This window comes from Caloenas nicobarica, chromosome 1 (genome assembly GCF_036013445.1).
Source record: "Caloenas nicobarica isolate bCalNic1 chromosome 1, bCalNic1.hap1, whole genome shotgun sequence".
Taxonomy (NCBI): Eukaryota; Metazoa; Chordata; class Aves; order Columbiformes; family Columbidae; genus Caloenas; species Caloenas nicobarica.
The window spans coordinates 160,476,596-160,495,575 of NC_088245.1; the positions used below are offsets into that span (position 1 = coordinate 160,476,596).

The 18,980-nt window shown below is 41.0% G+C and overlaps 1 protein-coding gene across 6 annotated transcripts in view; it reads right to left on the bottom strand.

Moving 5' to 3' along the window:
* Positions 1–18,980, bottom strand: part of MBNL2 (muscleblind like splicing regulator 2) — a 110,149-nt gene that overhangs the window by 83,285 nt on the left and 7,884 nt on the right. Inside the window, exon 1 of one of the 6 annotated variants that reach the window (XM_065645713.1) lies at positions 14,290–14,492. The exons of the other annotated variants lie outside the window; for them this stretch is intronic. The gene's annotated coding sequence lies outside the window, so the exon portion shown is untranslated. Of the gene's footprint in view, positions 1–14,289; positions 14,493–18,980 lie in introns of those variants that run through there. 6 annotated transcript variants of the gene reach the window in all.

Consider the following 18,980-nt stretch of genomic DNA (forward strand, 5'->3'; position numbering starts at 1 on the left):
TTTCCACTGCCTCTGCTCACCTGTAACTGCGGAGTTTCCTCCTCCCGCTGGGGATGGCAGAACCGCGACGTGCAGCCCCGCGCTCGCCAGCGCTGCCAAAGCGAGGGATGCGCCTGTGACACCGAGTACGAGCAGCCGGCTCTTGGCAAAGGGAAGAGTTTTCTGCTCACATTGCGGCGGAAAATTTGGACTGGTTAAAATAAGCCTCGACAGTTTTGTCCTTTTCAAAGGTTTAATTCATTTGTTGTACTTCAAGCTTAGTCCCAAGTGGGTATTTAAAGCCACATTTTGTTTTGCGTTGTATGATTTGTAACGCCTTGCACCACTTCTGTGTTAAATCGTAACTCAAAAACTTCCTTTAATCCTGCATAAATCTCACCTCGATAGCGCTATTTCTGAAAGATAGTGTCAAATTTTCTGCGTTTCAAAGCCAAAGAGCACAAAAATATTTTTGATCCAGCCAAATAAATAACAGCAACAACATTCAGAGATAAAAGATTGCCCATTTATAAACATAAAAAGTGGGCTGCTGCTGTTACGCTTGCACACGCTTATATTCCACAAAACAACTTTGCAAAAGCGTCTTACCAGATTTCCGTGCTCAATGGGCCTCATCTTAAAGCAATATTTACTTAGCCTGTAAATAAGAGATTTTATATTTTCTAACCTCCAGCCTATGTACACACACTGGCCCCTGAGGCTTGATAGGACTTCTTTCCATTTCATACAACATTTCCAGGACAAAGCAAGTGAGAAAAAAAAAACAATAACAAAAAAAACAGACCAGAAAGAAAAAAAAAATTAACCAACTCTTTCCCAGTCAAAATTATGCCCTCCAGTAATCCTCTGCAACTCTACAGGCCGAAAAGTATACACTACCAATATTCGGTGTTCTCAGAGAGATGCTTTTTATTACAAAGCATAGACTCTAGAAATCCTGAAAACCTACTTGAAATGCCCTTCTCCACATTTGTCTCATCATCTGAAATACTAGTAACCATGGTACCACTTTATAGCAACCAAACAGAACTGCCTGTCCGCTACCAAAAAGAGCACTATTATATTCTGAAAAGACAGAAAAGGGAGCAACAGAAAGATGCAGTGGTATTCTAGTTCTGTGCTTTGAGGATTTCTTATGAACAAAGTTCACACAATTTACATACTAAGAGGGTTTGAGTCGGTATGTTTTTTTATTTGTTTGGTGTTTTGTTTTTATTTGGGTTTTTGTTTGTTTTTAAATGTAATTCTTATGGTTCTGTAAGGTCAGATAGAAATCCAAAATTTAAGGTCCAAGGTTCTTTCTGGCTTCATTAATGCCAAATGTTCACCAGACAAACAAGGTCTGCCAGGAAAATTTTAAAGAACAATCCTGCTGATGCACAAGGCACAACGCAATCTAAAATTCATTACTGCAGCACTGGAGTCTATAAAGGCAGACAAATAAAAAAGTTTAGTACTTTTAAATCAGAAAAGTAGAAACTTCCCTGCTGTTTCTAAAGTCCTACTTCAGGGCAATCATTTTTACCTTCCAGTGAGCACTCCAAAGATGAAAGCGATCACATTTACCTTCCCCATAAGTGAACTTTGCTAACATTTTGGTGTCTGGAGATACAGGTAGTTATCTTTATCAACACAGACCATTACTACTAAGTCTGTTTTAATTTCATTTCTCTGCAAGAAAAAAAAAGGACCACCTATATTGATGCCTGTAACACAAACACTCAGGTTAAAGGACCCACTACACAATCCTGCTGCAGCACTACTACCTCTCACCCATTTCACTGGAAGCCTGAAAACATCAAATGCATTTCATAAAGCCTTGTCACCTACAAGTATGTTTACAAGGAATTGTCAGTTTTTATTAAAGAGCACAATTCTGACAACTGTAGGGAGGGCTATAAAACGCAAATCGTAAAAGCTCAAAATTATGCAAAATAAAAGCTAATGGAACATCTCACCTTTGTAAGATGGTGATTTTTCTGGCATCTAGTTCTCATGATGACATGAGTCTTATGGATGTTAAAATAAATGTAATTTTAAAAGGTAGCTAAAAGTGCTACTCATTTGCAGATAGCATGATGACTGAAGTCAGAGATGAAGTTCAGGATCAACAAATTCTACAAAAGCCCCCAAACACAACAAACTCACATGGTTAAATATCATTCTTTTACTTCTAATAATCTGCTGTAATTTTCATAATGAAGTTTATGAAAAGTGTCGTCCTCCTCTGCTCTGCGAGATAGCTATAAATAATAAAGGACAGTTTGTAGTTAACATGAATTTTTTGCAAAGTCATAGCTGAAGCCAATTGTGAAGAGTCACAAAAGGATGCCATGATAATGAGTACACTGGATGATAAAACAACATACATTTAACATAAAGATAGCCAAATAATGCAGATTAGGGGAAGAAAAAGAAATCATAAATAGTACACACACAACACTAGGTCCAAACAAGACACTACTACAGAGGAAAGATCTTGTGGACATTACAGGCAATTTGATGAAAACTTCAGCAGAATAGTCAGCAGTTGATGGAGTATAAAGCAAGCAAACCATCTGGCAATATTAAAGGGAAACAGAAAAGAATTATGCTACTATGTACAGTCATGGAGCATGTAAGTCCTGAGTGGTAAATCAAGTTTGGATCCCCCCCATCTCAAAGAGATTACCACAGAGCTGGAAAAGAGGGGGAGAACAGCAGCAGCACCATCAGTGCTATGGGAAGACTTACATATGCAAAGAGACAACGGTGAGGCTTTTGACAACAGAGAGAATATGACATTCATACAGGCTGATGATGAGGACCTCTAAATTTTAAGTAGGAGGCAGGGGACACTTGGTGAATTACCAACTGGGAAACCACACAACAATTCTCTTTGCACATGGGAAACAGCAAGGGCGTGAAGTTCAACTGGCAGGTGATTTACTGAAGGTCAAAAATACGAACAAGTTCAAAATAACTTTTCAACTTGAAAATCAGATTATTCGAACAGTCGTCAGAATCACTGATGGCTACTAAATCCCACGTTTGAGAAGGAAAGTTCCCCTCAGAAAGCCGCTCAACCTTGGCAACTAACTCGAGTCACACGCTAGCCAAGGCACGTACCCCTGTCCCCAGGTTACCCTTTTGCCTTCTCCGCCTCGGGATGGCAGCCCTTGACAAGGAGCCTCGTCCTGCAGCAAGGGCTGGCTACGGAGCCATAGGTACACATTGATCTTCAAACCCTTCCATGAGAAACTCAACACTTTCATCTCCTATTTCAAACAGATTTCAGCGACAGCGGACTTGTACCACCTATCTTCAGGCACTTAAGTACGTCGCTGGTGGCCAAAAAGCACACTCTCCTTCATCGTCCTCATGCCAAAGGGGAGACAGGCACCTCCAAAGGACGATTCGGAACACGAAGGCACAGCTTTATCTCCTGAAGCCACCGGCCTAGTTGGACAGACACATGCCCACAAGGATTGGCACATCACACGACCAACTATGCCATCTGCTCTGCACTCCAGAGGGATGATTTACTGACTTGGGAAAGCAAAAAAAAACAACCGCACAGAAACACGTGTTTGTTCTCAGGACACACTCCCTCGCCCTTCAGTGGTTGTGTCCTGCTCCTCAGGAGACCGGGGAAGAAAGAGAGAGGGAAACCAGAGAGAGTGAGAGGAGGGGGACTGAATCCCTCGCGTCCTACAGAAGTATCCATCCACATCCTATGGAAGTGTTCAACCACTCGCAGTTTCACAAGTGAGGTCCAGGTCCAGGAGATGGATTTAGTTTGCAGTATTGCTCTCCATCTTGCCCCCTAGATATGCATGTTGTGGCTTCTTACCACTTAGGACCTTTTACACCAAGGATTAAGCTCCTGACTTGTCCCCTCGCTGGTGTTTTCACTTCAAAGAGCTGCTACTGTGGATACCAAAGCCTTTGAAAGTGGCCTCACCGCAAAAAAGTCATAAGCATTAAATGAGGTATTTAAAAAAAAAAAAAAAGGCAAAAAAAAATAAAAGCACTGGCTTTATAAACACATCAGTGCAGCCACTTTCAAATCCTTTCATGCCTTCCTCATTGTGGCGAAGAAAATCTTAGGGGTTTTTTTGGCTTCCCCCACCCTCTTAAAATCATGGCAGTAAAGCGATCCAGCCCTAAAGTGTGTCTCAGCATTAGCAGAGGGGGAGCAAACTACACAAGGGAACTGTAAAAACAAAAAACAACAACAACAAAAACACAACCACGTGAAAAGTTTTTAAAGGCAAGTGCCAGAGCTCCAGGAGAGCGCCGCGCCGCTGGCACGTGTTCAGCGTGGCAATAAGGACTGGCGCCCTGCAACCCCTCGCGCGAGCAGCCCACACACTGGTGTCCTCCTCTGCAAAAGCCTCTGACAGATGGAGATGCCCCAGGTCCCGCTGCTTTTGGGCTGCGGGGCGAGGAGATGAAGGTGGGAAAGCCAGCGTTGGTCTCCTCACAGCAGTCAGAGGCCGCAGCTGGGGATGCTGCGCCACGGGTGAACACAGCTGTCAGGGAAATCACAGAATGGTTTGGTTTGGAAGGGACCTCAAAGATCATCTAGTCCAACCCGCCTGCCATGGGCAGGGACACCTTCCACTAGACCAGGTTGCTCAAAGCCCCGTCCAACCTGGCCTTGAACACTTCCAGGGATGGGGCATCCACAGCTGCTCTGGGCAGCCTGTTCCAGTGCCTCAGCACCCTCATGGGGAAGAACTTCTTCCTTCTGTCATAAAAGTGTGGCAATGCTTAAGTCCCAAACCATCAACCGGGCACAGAGGTACGCTCCTGCCAGCGATGGACCTGCCCGTCCCACCAGAGACACAGCCAGAGGTGTTTGCCGAAAAACCAGTGGGGCTGCGGGTTTGAAATATCCATATAGCTGCTGATAGCAGCACCACAGATGGTCTAAAAAGTGGGAAGGAGCATCCAAAAAAAAAAAAAAAAAAAAAGGACTAAAACTAGGCTTTGATATCCTACAAGGCAGTCATTACCCCCATCTTGATGTCAGGAGGACTTTCCCACTGAGAGATGCTGGAGGAGAGCGTTAAGGTATAAACCCAGCAATGAAAATCATCCTTTTGAGGGCCCGAAAAGAAACAGAAATCGTGCCATTCTGTAACTCATCGTTTCAGACTAAGTTCAGTACGCTGCCCATAATATCTATAAAGTGCAAAAGTCATGACAGATTCAGGAGATTAGGGGTGGTGGAACCCGAGCCATTTGTTATACCTGAGCCATTTGGTATACCTGAAGCATATATAACAGCACTAAAAAGAAAAAGAATTAAGGAAAAAAAACCCCACCCACTACACACAAACGAGCAACAACAAAAAACACATAAAATCGTCAGAAACCCAGGAAAAAGAAAAAGTATACAGTATTCATAGGAGAGAATGCTGGAGGTTTATAAATAAATAAATAAATATTTGCTAGGTTTGTCTCCTAAAACTGATCACACACATAAAACCATACTGAAAAGTTGTCTTCAGAATTCACAAAAAGGAAAAGAAAGGAAAAAAAAAAAAAAGAAAAAAACCCCAAAACAACAAAAAAGAACACACCACACCCCAACACCATAGTATTTCTAACGGTTCTAGCTTCCTTCCATAAAACTACAGAGGGAAAACATTTCTGTATTTTTCCTTATCTGTATTCTCTAATTCTCCCTATTGCCAGACTTGCTGTACTCTCCGCAGGAGAGAAGACTTTATAGCACATGAACCTCCAGATCGACCATGTCTCTATTTACAAGCTCAGCAACGTGCGACACCCAGAGCGCTCTCAAATGCTGTTTATCATCCACTCAGAAACTGATAAAAAATTACTGATCTAAAATAGAAAAAACTAATAGACTCTGATACGAACCATCTGTTCTATTTCCTGATCCATTTCTTTATGCAACAACTGTACCACTAAATCCCTCCTACTGTCTTTATTAGCTCTTGTTTGTGTATTGCAAATATCACAAAAATGAAGAACCATATTTTTATGGCTGCGTGTATCTTACATATGTGTGTATGCATCTGTGGACATACATCTAGGTATAAAAATGGGAGCACAGAGGGTGTGAGCATGTGTGTTTATCCCTTTCATTTATCAGAACTACAGTAAAGCTCTTCTCACTTGCAAAGTTTAAGGTATCACAAGCCTGCCAGGTCCTTTGCCAGACTTGCGGCTGCAGAAATCCCACAGGTCTCCCACAGAAGCAGCAAGTTGCACGCTGGCGGTTCTCAACAGCTTTATTAATCATCACTAGCACAAAAAGACCCCTACATAATTAAGATTTCTTTGTGTCAGTTTTAAGGGTTTTGCATTTAATCTCCTGTTGGGCACACTCTTCAATTTTCAAAGCCCCAATGTTTTCCCTTTTTAGCGTGCCCAAAATACTGAACTAAGAACTTAACATCGCCAGCATTGTCAGAGGCAGAGCTCAGTATTTTAATGGCCTTATTTTAAAAATAATTTTTTTTTAAATGGGGAAATGAAGAAGTTGGCAGATTCTAGAAAAAGACTGCATGATTTCTTTTTCCTCACACACCTTCTACCCCAAATACAGCTGAAAAGTTTGTTTTTAAAAGGAGACTTTGGACTCCGTATATCAATAACCAACAACTGTCACTGAATTTGCTAATAACGTATAAGAAGATTAGTTTAATTAGTCAAGCAGTTAATACTACTATTATTTGAACTAGTATTCAGCACTGACACCCTTTTGAAATGAGTTTTATTTTCCTCAGACTATAATTTCAGCCTGTTTACAGACTAGTTACATAGTGCTGTTTCACACTAGGTAACCGTAACACATTGTATTAAACATATCACATTAGCTTCCCAATGAAAGGCTGGAAAATAGTTTAAAAAAGAAAATATACACTAACAAATGCTAAAGCAAATGATTTTATTCTCTTTTGCTACAATTTAGTAACAGCCATGCGTTTTTATTCATAAAAAAGGGGGGAAAAATCATTTCGTTTTTTTTAAAAAAAGTGTTTCTTCCCTGAAAGAGAAAAAAAATCCTCGAAGTCAGAAATTTCTAATAACATTAGAAAACAAGGTATCACCAACATCCACTCTGTGCAATTTAAATCTTAGCAACGTGTCTAACTAATGATTTATAATATTAAAACCATAAACAAAATCATTAACGAGAAATTTCTTTTGAACACTAAGTCTTTTTCTCATCTCTCGGTACTATAAAACCAGAAGATTTTACAGAGCTTTTTACAAATAAGCAAACACAGTACAGATTATTCCTGACATACCTGTGAACAACATTCATTCACAGCAGAGATGAGTTACCAGACTTAAGTGGCTGAAATCCCACACAACATTGTGAGCCACTTTTCTTGCTAAAAAAAAAAAAAAAAAAAAGGCATGCAATTATTTTAGATTTCTATAATATATGTGCTTCTAAATTAAGAACTTGATTTGGCTTTATAAACACTTTGCAGTCACAACACTATACTTCAGGACAAGGAACTCATGAGTAAACTCTGCCTCAGGAGAATGAAGAAACTAATTCTAAATAAAATAATTATTCCTTCAAGACAGACGGACTGCACACAGTAAGACGTTACTGCACCAATAGCTCTGATGAAATTCACAGCGCAGTTAAGCAGAAAAGATACTACTAAACAAAAAGAGTTAACAGAATCTGGTCCAAACTACTTTTATTACCAACTATTTACATAACAAAAGTAAATACAGAGTATTTACTACCACCTTTACCCTCCCAGTCAAAAGCACACCAGCCTATCAATATAAAGTATTCCTTGATCAGGCGATACTTTTTTTTAATCCCTTTGTCACTTGATTGTCTGACAATAGCTTGATACAAACCATTTGATTGAGTGATGAATGCAAATTTTAACTTTGTAATGTATAGCATTATCCTCCTTATGCCCAACTGCCAATCTCAAAGGTAAGAAAAACAGCCACTTCAATTATCTGAAAGGAAGAGAGTCTCAAAACATGAGATTGAAAAGCTTTCTGTGTAAGCTGTACGTGAAAATGATTTTATTTGCAAAAATTAAATCTTCAGCTCACATTTTGTAGCTTGGAAAATATTCATTTGACTTTTAGCACCACTTTTACACATTGACGGTATTAGATATTTAAACATACATCCCAATACCCCATGGATTTTTAATAACAACACCCTATACCCTGACATGGGTTTCACTTGCTAGCAGTTTGAAATTCTCAGAAGACGCAGGGCTGATTTTACTTAGAAGAGTGCAGCATTTAAAAATAACCGCTTCATAAACTGAAGATGGGCCGACAACCTGGCTGCAGGTCTTCAGTAAGTATTTAGTCAGGGAAGGCGGAATTTAAATCAACCTCCTCAGAGAAGAGTCAGCTCCGAGGAGCCGGGAGGTGACACCGGCCCATGCCCTGTACTTCTCCTTGGAAAAGAGGAGGAATGGTTGGTCTAGAAGGGCCTATTTAATGCAACACTTTTAAAACTAGTGTAACTTGTTCCTATGGGGAGGAAAAAAAAAAATCTTTAAACTTTTTAAACCTTCCCTAAAATTATACCACTTAAAGCTTTTCTAGGCTGTGAAAGGTGGTTTTGCCTCATTTGTTCTTTAAGACATTCATATTTAGCCCTCTTCAGGTCATACGCTTAATTTTTCTACCCGCAGCCTATCTGGATACAAATAGTTATATTAAAATGCTCATGACTATTACAGGAGAAATAAGATAATAATATTTTCTTGCTGTTTCATCAACTGAAAAAAAAATACAAAAAAAACAACATTATATACTGCACATGTAGATGACGCTGCTATAATGCAACTGAAGACGGCATGCTAATTTGGGTTGCTAATTGGGTGGGATCCTGAAAGGTACTGAGCACCATCAATCCCTCTGGCAGGCTGGGCAAGTTGAAGAGGCTTCATCACGTCACAGGATGAGGCAATGTCCTCAGACACCTCCCGCAATATGACGGTGGAGTTTGCTTCCAATCTAATCAACAATAATAATTAATAACTCCTCTATTCTTCCAGGATTTTTTCAAACCTCTGCCTAAATAACCCTCTTCCTTCTCTCTAGAGCATTTAACATAAATCTTCTCCGTTCTTTCCTGAGGCTCCTCCTCAGCAAGAAAGTTGATGTGCCTCAGCACAGTAAAATCATTGCTCTAAAAGCCAGCCTGCTCATTAAATTATTCTGCTAGCTGTGTGTTCTCTCATTAAAAATGTATAAAGATCAGATAATTGCAGCACGTATTATTAACCTTGTTTTCCTCGTTTTTTTGTGTACAGGTTCTGTTTTGCTGCTGAGACAAAGACTTGGAAAGGGCAGGGGAAACATTCAGCTAAACTACAATACGAAAAACTCTCCCGACTTGCCTTTGAGAGCACAAGGAATCACAGTGCAGTCGAAAACACCAGCACTTTTATAACGGGGTAAAATATTGTAACCTCATTGTATGGCTCCTACAAGTATAAGACAGGCAGTCTTGGCTTTCGTTAAAGCCTCCGACGGGGAATTATTTAGATCAGCCAGTCTAATTCACCTAAATCTTCAAACATATCTGCTATAAACTTCACAGATTTCCAGGTTGGCTCCTTCTCAAAGCTAGGAAGCACCACCAGATGACAACCCAGCTAAAAATCCAATTAGGGTAACAGCACTTCTGAAACACACTGACCTATTTCTTTTTTTACTTGCACTATTTTAATATGCGTATACTCGCATTCTGTTTCTGAAGAAAGCTGTTTGCACTGGAAATTAATTCCCTTTGAAAACAAGTTACCATAAAATCCATCTATTGCACCCCAACAGAATATATTAACCAGGGAAACATTGTTTCCCTGACTGCCCCAGGCAACACATAGGGTATGCAGCACACTGCAGCAAACTCCTTAAAACATTCAAAAAAAAAAAAAAAAAAAAGAGAAAACGATCCTCCTACCTTCTTTAGCCCTGTCTATTCCGCACATTCCCAACGTGAACAGGAACATCCGATATAAACAAACAGCCGTATCTTTCCCACCGCACCATGGTAAGTAATGTTCACACGAAACGATGAGCAGCCTGGATTTTTTTTATTTTCCTTTTTTTTTTTTTTTTTTTTTCCGGCGCTCAGAAAACCTTGTGCGTTATCTGGGGATTTTTTTTTTTTTTTTCCTCCCCTCAGATGATGAAGCAAAGACACAGCCTAAACTCTGTTGCTGAAAGACTGCAGCCCTTCCTTCTCCCAGAGCCCTCCCAGCATATGGCAGCCAATCACACCCGGCTTCGTCAGCCCGACTGCTCTTAAACTGATCCGAACGGCATGATTGACAGGGCAACACAGCACTTCTAATGTGTAAAAACAATGCATCCATACTGATGAACCAGGAATTTCCCCTCACGCCGGGAAGGAGTTCTACTGGCGAGGTGAAGCGATACCTCCATGAAATAACACACGCAGCAGCAGCAAACAATCCCTTCCCCTCTGCTGCGGCGGCTCCATGTCTTGCACAGGGATTTTCAAAGCTTTTGCTAATCATAAATGCTTGCACAAACACCGTTCCCGAAATTGCAGAACTGCAGTGATGCTGGTTTGGTTGTAAAGGTGTTTGGTCTGTGGTGCACAGCTCAATCTATCCTTTATTTTAACATGCACTCCGATTCAGACAGTAATACTCTCGTTTTAATACTGCATAATCTTACTGTGCAGCGTTTGCACTTAACGGCGATATACACATAATCTCTTTCCTAATATTTGAGGCCAGTTGTCAGGGACCACAGGTATGGGATGCTTCTTCATGACAACGTAATCTATACGACGGCGTTTTAATATTCTTGGCAGACAGATAACATCAGCAGCATCTGAACTGCAGCTCCTGTGATTAGCTTACAACTGATGTTAATTTGTATCACGGTTCTGGCATAAGGACTACGAGACCAGTTGCCATTTTCAAGTCAAACTGTGGGCAGCTCAGTAACGCTTGGTACGCGAGGTCTGCCGTCAACCAGTTTTCTCATAAATGTTTCTGAAGTTTTGAAACAATAAAACAAACCAGTCAAATATTATTGAACGAGAGTTGCAGTTAAGAAAAATACAAACAGGAGCTTAAGCTGAAAGTCAATCATTATCCAGAAAGGGATAAAGACTGCAGTGCAATACTAGGTTAGACAGCAGGTCATGCAATCTAAGCCATTACATAGAAAAAATGTGTAAAATGTGTTTAAAATGCCACTAAAACTTTAGAAATATGAATAGACAAGAGGAAAACAAAGATCTCATTCACTGGCAGCTCTGTTCCAAGGCCCCATTGTCTCCTATGGACTGTTTTGCATATTATAAACACGGCTTTCCAAAAATCCATTATTATTCTACCCTCCAAGCAAAAACCTCCCATCTCCCACCCAACTGGTGAAAACCCTCCCCTCCTGGCATGGCCAAAATGTGCTTCTACCAGGGAGGCTCCTGCCAGCCAGCCCTTGCTCTCTGCTCATTCACCCCCACACACTCTGCTCTATTTAAAAAAACAAACAAACAAACAAACAAAAAAAACCAAAAAAAAAAAACCAACAAAAAACCCACCAAACCCTAGAACAAAATAAATCCAAGAAAATCCTCAAATAGTTGATTCTGGTGAGTCTCAAGAGACCCCAGGGACAAGGGGTGGTAACTCCATCCATTATTAAGATCATGCATCTCATAGTTATTTTCCACATTCTTTTGACTTGGCCAAACTCGAGCTGCCCGTGTTAAAAATTTTCCATGCTGGACATCTGCTGCAGGATTTATTTACTTTTCTGCCAAAACACAATTTGCCCACTTCTGAGATTGCCTAGACAAAAACATGTTGCTCTGCCCCCCTTATAACTCACCAGGGGGAGCTCTGGCTCCCCTACCCAGGTCGGGGCAATCTTGAAATTTGGCAGAGCGCTGATCCCTTGCTTTTTTTATGTTAAATCAAGGCTATGTTTTTTGCTATACTTACGAAAATACTTTCCTGTTTGACAAAACTTTAAAACCTGCTAGAATTCAGCTGATGCACACCATCTCTTTATTTTTTTTTCTGATCCCTACCAGTGCAAACCTCAGAAAATACTCTGCAGTGAGCGTCCACCGCCTCCTCCCGCCGTCCATCCATCCGTATGCGGCTGGAAAGGCACCAGCCCCACGGTGCGACTGAGCATGTAATGGGCTCAAGTTACAGGAGATTAGCAGGATTTCCCCTGTAACTGCTGCTCCATCTGCCAGAGACCAGACATTGGAGCTGACAGCAGGAAGACAACCTCGCCTGTTGCTTTCATGACCCTTCAGCTGGTGCCCCACAGACGTGTAAGAGACAGGCTCTTGAGAGAGCACTGCAAAGAGGGTGTGAGAAAGGTCAGATGGACCAAAACATGACATGAAGCTGGGCAGAAGAGGGAGAGACAGCAATGAGAGGGAAAGGGAAAAAAGAGATGCAACAGCCAGAGCCTGGAAATCCTGGGTCTGGTCAAGCAGAAGGTTACAGCGAGGAAGCCCAAGTCAAGACGAGGAGCTGGGGTGCCACCAGTCAACAGGAGCCAGTCGCTCTCCCCTAGACCACGTGCATGTTCATACAGCAACACATGTCGAGAGCTTTTGTGGTCCTTTAGTTCGTTTCCCATGAGGAAGGAAACTTGCAAATTACCTGAAAAAAAAACCCCACAAACCACAAACCCAAGACTAACTAACACAATCCCCCGAAAGGTGAGGGTTCAGCACCATCACTTCACAGCACACACGCCAGACTTCAACCACTGCAGAGCTTCAACCGCGGTCAAATGGGGTTGAGGTGCTCCCAGATACCATTCCTAGGACTCCCGAATCGCGAACGTGTGCCCACCCAGCTCCTCGTATGGGTTATCACATTTTAATTCCTCCCTTGCCAAAGGATCAGAAGCCCCTCCACTCAACAGGGCGTGATGAAAATACTTCACGTCACGTTTGTGAACCCTTTGGCTACGCTCCGTCAGAAAACTCAAGAGAAAATGTCGGATCTTTCTCAAAGATGGTGCTTGCGTAGCGTGCAGCAAATAAGGCATGAGTTCATGAACGGAAGAACACCAGATTTTTAAAAATACCTGCTCTGTACATTGAGGGGTGAGTTCCAAAGTGACTGATCTCAAATTGAGACGTTCTCTTGCGCACATTCATTTTTCACAGCAGTTACAAAGAAAGAGGCCAGGATTTCAATTTGCAGGCCAATTTATACAACTGTATTATATATTTAATTGCAAAACCACATCATCTTAGAGAAGCTGAGAAATCCAATGTCAAACACAATGAATAACAAATAGAGGTAAATTCCCAGCTCAGAAAATGCCATCTGCTTTGCTTGATGTGCTCCTATAATTAATGAATCAAGTGAAAAATACTGCTAAAGGTGACTATTACACACAATTTTCTGAAAGGTGTAGATATAACTTTTGGAGAGAAGTGGACCATTTTGGAATTAATAAAGAGGAGAACTGAAACAAGCAGAACCCGCACAGTTGTTTTCCCTTCTTTACTCTTGAATCATAGCAATTAGGTCTAATTCCAAAACCAACAAAACTTCTCAATTTAAAGGGAGTTTTGCAAGCAGTGAGGCATATATATAAAACTAACGTTGAAGACACCAAGCAATTTATGTGACATTCAGTACAGCAGAAAGATGATTTTGAGCCTTGCATAGATGACCTACGGCAACAGCGACATTTTGATATGTTCAGCAATGGCAAGAACAACCTCAAAACTATTTCTTGTATCAGTAACAGACTCTTCCCTATGTAACTTCCCACAATTGTTAATACCAGCCAAATTCAACCTTGGTAGCTATGGTCCACACGACATCGTAAAGTCAAGGCAGTTGCCAAGATTTTAAAACTAGGCACCTAGACCTATTCATGCATAATACCACTGATGCCAGCCTTTGCAAAATACCTCACTCACTCTCTCTGTCTCTATTGGGGCTGAAGTGATGGTAGAAAACATTATAAGTTACAAAAACAAACAATAATGCCAAAATTCAAGTTACTAACTGGAAGCAGGCATGCTGTTCTGAAAGGACACTGCTAGGTCTAATTTTGTTTTTAAAAATATGCTTATCAGAAGAACTTTCAGTCCAGGATTTCACTTGTTTTAACTTACTAGCACCCAGACATCCCAACATCTCCCTAACAAAGGAAAACTGGAGATAGACTGTGCACAGACATGAAAACAGACTGTTCTAGTTTCATCATACATGCTGAGAGAAACATGAAATGAAAACACACCACAGAAGCAAGCCTATATTCAAGTTACATGTTAGAATTCAATCTTACCAAAATTAAGGTGGCTTCTGGAGGCCTCCCAAATCCCCTCTCTCCTTCCGCTGGTTGCACAAGGAATTTAAGCCACATCTAAACTGTGAGATCGAAACACATGGGCTCAGGCACCCATCCAGTCTGCATCCTGACTTTATTTTGGGATGACACCAATTCCCCATCAGGATGAAAACTGAGTACACATGCACCGTTCCTTCACGGGGTGGTTCCACTTGGGAAGGGTGATGAAGGCACTAGTCAGAGGAGAGCTGCAGGACACTCCAACCAGGCGGAGTGTTTGAGAGTTATATCCCGGGTGCCATGGAGAGCTGAGCTGCCTCTGGACTGCAGCCCTATGCACTTAGCTTGAAATATATTTGACCAAATATAAACAACCACATCTCACTGAGTCACTCTACTCCCCCTCTCTCTTTATAGTCACTGAAGAGAAACAGGCATTTGTGGGCTGTGATTCATCCTATCCCAATGTAGCTATTCTAAGAGATTCCATCATATCCTAAAAGCATCTGTGTTTCTCTATTGGTTATGTGAGACGGTCACCCTTAGGCTCCTTCTATCATGTCCTTCATTAAACACATAAGAGGTGAAATCTTACTACGTAAGAAGCTTCATTGGGAACATAAATATTTAGACACTTAAGTTACATGCACTGGATACCACTTTTGATTTTCAAATTCATTTAAAATAACTAAAGACATTAACATACAGCTAAAGAACACCTGTATTTTGACAATGTGCAGTTACAGCTTTGGTGTAAATCCCCAGGTTGCCATAAGCATGTTCCAGCTATGTTGCTATATAAGCTACATAAGCTTGTTCTCTAAGCTATGCTGAACATGTTCCAGGGTTTTTTTGCCCCTGATTGAACATCCATCCTTGCACTCACTCACGCTTTCTTCCTCTGAACAACTGATTAACATCAAATTAACGTAAGAGGAGTTAGACTGGGATCCTCCTCCTGATTTTCTTCTTGTTTTCAGAGGGGCATTTTCAGGGGAGGGAAGGTTGGTAAACCAACCAGTATCTTGCTGACTTGTCTATAAAAGCTAGGTAATGTAAACTGGCAAAATAACAAGCCACGTAAAAAAAATTGGCAAATCACCTATACTGCCTTAGTCTTAGAATGCAGACTTATGCAAAAGTTTTTTCAGGTAAGTGATTCTATTTTTCTTCATGACAGCTGATAGAAAAAACTGTTTGCAGTTTGCTGATCTGAAATATCAAATCACAGAAGGATTAAAACATTAATGCTTAAAGTCATCCAAACCTATACATCTAGTTAGTCCCTTCTGAGATGCCCTAGGGAAATCCTGTTGGTCTCCAGTGGCCACTGGTGGAAAGACTGGCTTACTGGTATGTGTTGGCTTACACCTGCCAGCCCCGTGCAGATGTCCCAGATATAAAACAGCCTAGTGTCATTTTAAATGCCATATATTTAGGTACCTGTACCCATGCAAAAATGTAAACCATTTCCCCAAAGCGTATCTGAACAGATCTTCACAGCTCTTCTAGCAGAATGTGAAAGGGTTACCTACAAACCAGACACCTTTTATCTTCGACTGCTGAACCCTACTCAGAACAGAGATGTTATGAATCACAAGGAATCACAGGGTAAAAGCACAAGCACTATTTAAGCCAGCAACATATATCATCAATTCAAGATAAATCCTTCCCTTTGCTAACCAACTTCACATCCCTCTACTTTGTACAGCATCCACCACAACCAGGGAATTAACTGATGGAAGTCTTTCAAGCCTCTCACTCCAGCTGAAATAAACACCAAATGCTTAAGCCTTCATAAAAGTGTATTTTTGAATCCATGTGGTTATGAAGAATACTTTCCAATTGTGTCAAATTAAGAAGACAGCAAGTGTTGTACCCTTTAGTCTTCAATACACAGTTGGAAACAATACAAAGGTGTACACCATCACTACTCACTAATGCCTAAATTATCTTTAGCGAGAACCCTGTGTATTGGGAAGTTCTTCCACTGCTGATAAAAACATGCTCCTTCCTCCTCAGATCCCTCCATGACTAATTTCCTCCATTGCTATTGTTCTGGCCTCAGATTTGGAGTAACTCCTATTCAAACCCACAACAGGAGGAAACCATTTGATAAATCGCCTTGTCAGAGAACCTACCAATCTCAGCCAGAAAGTCACACGGGCTTAGGAAAACCCTCTTATGTTTCAGGGAGCATAACTGGAGGATGCATGTACTACTGCCCCTTATCCTGAGAATTTGCTGGCTTCCCATAATAGCCAACGACTGGGAAGACACAGGAGCAAGATTTGTCCTCTAAAAAGTTCCTAATTTGCCAAAAATAATACTTCACATAACTACGTGAAAGAAGTATTCCAGTTACATTTTCTGCAGGTAAACCAAATATTTTTTTAATCTTCTACAAAGCTTCAGTTATCAGCCTCTAACGTACCCCAGATCCTGCACATAATTCAAGCAATGGCTGCAAATAATAAATCTTCCAACCAGTGATATAATGAGGACTCTCTAATTATCCTTTAAATCCAAGAGCTCTTTTTCATTACTCAATTATAAACCCAAAGGGAAAAAGATGCCACTGAAACTAAGCTACATTTTGAATTTTCCCATCTCCAGTTAGAACAAAAATAATTCAACTCACTCCTTCTAATTTATTAAAATTATCCTATTGGTTTTGCACACTACTGCAACACAAGTATTGCTATTTAAGAGGTGATGCTAGCTCCCATTTCCCTACAAGCTGCCACTTAACAGCCTGAGTCTGTAATATAGATGCTCAGGGGCATACAGCAAAATCAACAAGCAATCTCCACTATAAGCAGAGAAAACAGGCTCCAGGAGACTACACAGCAAATGAGAGCCAATTGGATAATTTTTGTTTTTTAAAATCAGTAAGAGTAGGATTCAATCTCTCACCCTTTTACAGCAATTAATGACCTGGACATGTAAGAGGAGAGGACTCCATATAATTAACAAAGCATTACTTTGGCAAGGAGGGAAGGCCTGGAGTATGTAAGTACAGGGTTTTGTTTCTTTCTGTGAAGTATGGATGACAGGTAGAAGAAAGCTATGCCAAGTGAACTGCTGGCAAGCAACTAGTCTTCCGGTTAGCAGGCAGCTGTTTTGTGAAGTCTATGAGTTTGTGTTCACATAGGCAAGCTTTTCTTTAAACATCAGACTTACGAGCATTCAAACAGTCACGAGTTTTGCACCAAATTTCCATTTTCACCTCAAAAGAGGTTGCTTTGTTTCAGCTTGCTCTCCGACTACTGTGAAGTGCCAATAATACTTCTATTTGTATAATGTTTTCAAACATTACATATGGATCTTTGCCTAATTACTCTGTCACATAATACTGCATACATGATCACGAACCTTCATTTTTCCCAATGTCACGTAACGGAAACCAAAAAATAAGTAGCTGTATATATACAGGCAGAAACAAGACTTGTTTTCACTCAGGAAAAATAAGCAAACTAGTCAGGGTAATGAAGGGCAAAGAATAAGGTCCTCTGGCAGAAGCACTAGGTGTGGGATAAAATGGCATCCAAAACCCTGATCTCTGACAACAGCACGTTTCAAGCAGCGCACGTCAAGACTTAATCCTGCCACCTCAAAAATGAAGTAAATTACAGAAAGAATGCCTCAAAAATCAAAATGCACACAGGACTTCATTCACCAGAGGCCCCAAGATAGAACGGAGAGTTTATTTGTAGGGAAAAGTCTGTAAGGGAATAGCATCCAGCTTTCTAACATGGCATACTTCACCTCTTCTGCATTTTTCTCTGACTCTCCTCTCCGTCTCTCTCTCAAAAAAAAAAAAGTGTTATAAAATCGACAAAGCTATACATTTGGCTATTCCCCCTCATACCAACTCCAACAACGATAAAATACGAGCGCTAATACATATTAGCAGAGTCAAATAAAATTAGAAGGCATCCTGTTTGTCACCTTTGACGTACTTAAAGGTCATACTATGCAAAGTGGACTGCAGGGGAAAAGCGCACAATGAAGATTAAAGACATCTTTTGCTGTGGGGAACATAGTCTTACGAACTTAAGATCATAAGGCAAATTTCACCGCAGTCCACTTGCCCCCTTGGTGATTGCAATGCCACCTCATCCCCCAAATCCTTCTTCAGCAGGCCCGCGAGGAGAGGTTTGCCTGTTTGGGCAGTACTGACCATCAAAGAGTTCTGCCCCTTCCCTCTGAGCTGGCTGCGACCAAAAGAAAACTGTTGACGAAAACAACCTGCAGGTCATGAGGTCATAAATACTTAGGCCAACAAAACTGATCACAGTCACTGAGACATTATTGCATGAACTACAGAAGCCGTATTGAGGACATGAAATTAAGTTTACCACCAAGCATTCCACAGCAGCTGACCAGCTCAATTCAAAGTTGTATAAAAAGTCTTCATTTTTGGGCTGATCTGGGCCAGTCTCCTAGAAATTTTGGTTGGAAGAAACCTCTGGAGGTTACCTAGTCCAGCCTCTGACTCAAAGCAAGACTATCACCAACAGAAGATGAGGTCAGCTGTGGCTTTGCCTTGATGAGACCTGCAAAACTCTGAAGACAGATATTAGCTTCTCTGGATGACCTGATGCAGTGCCGCACTGTCCTCCTAATAACAAGATTTTTCCCAACATCCAAGCTGAATCTCGAATGCAACAATTTCTTCTCATTGT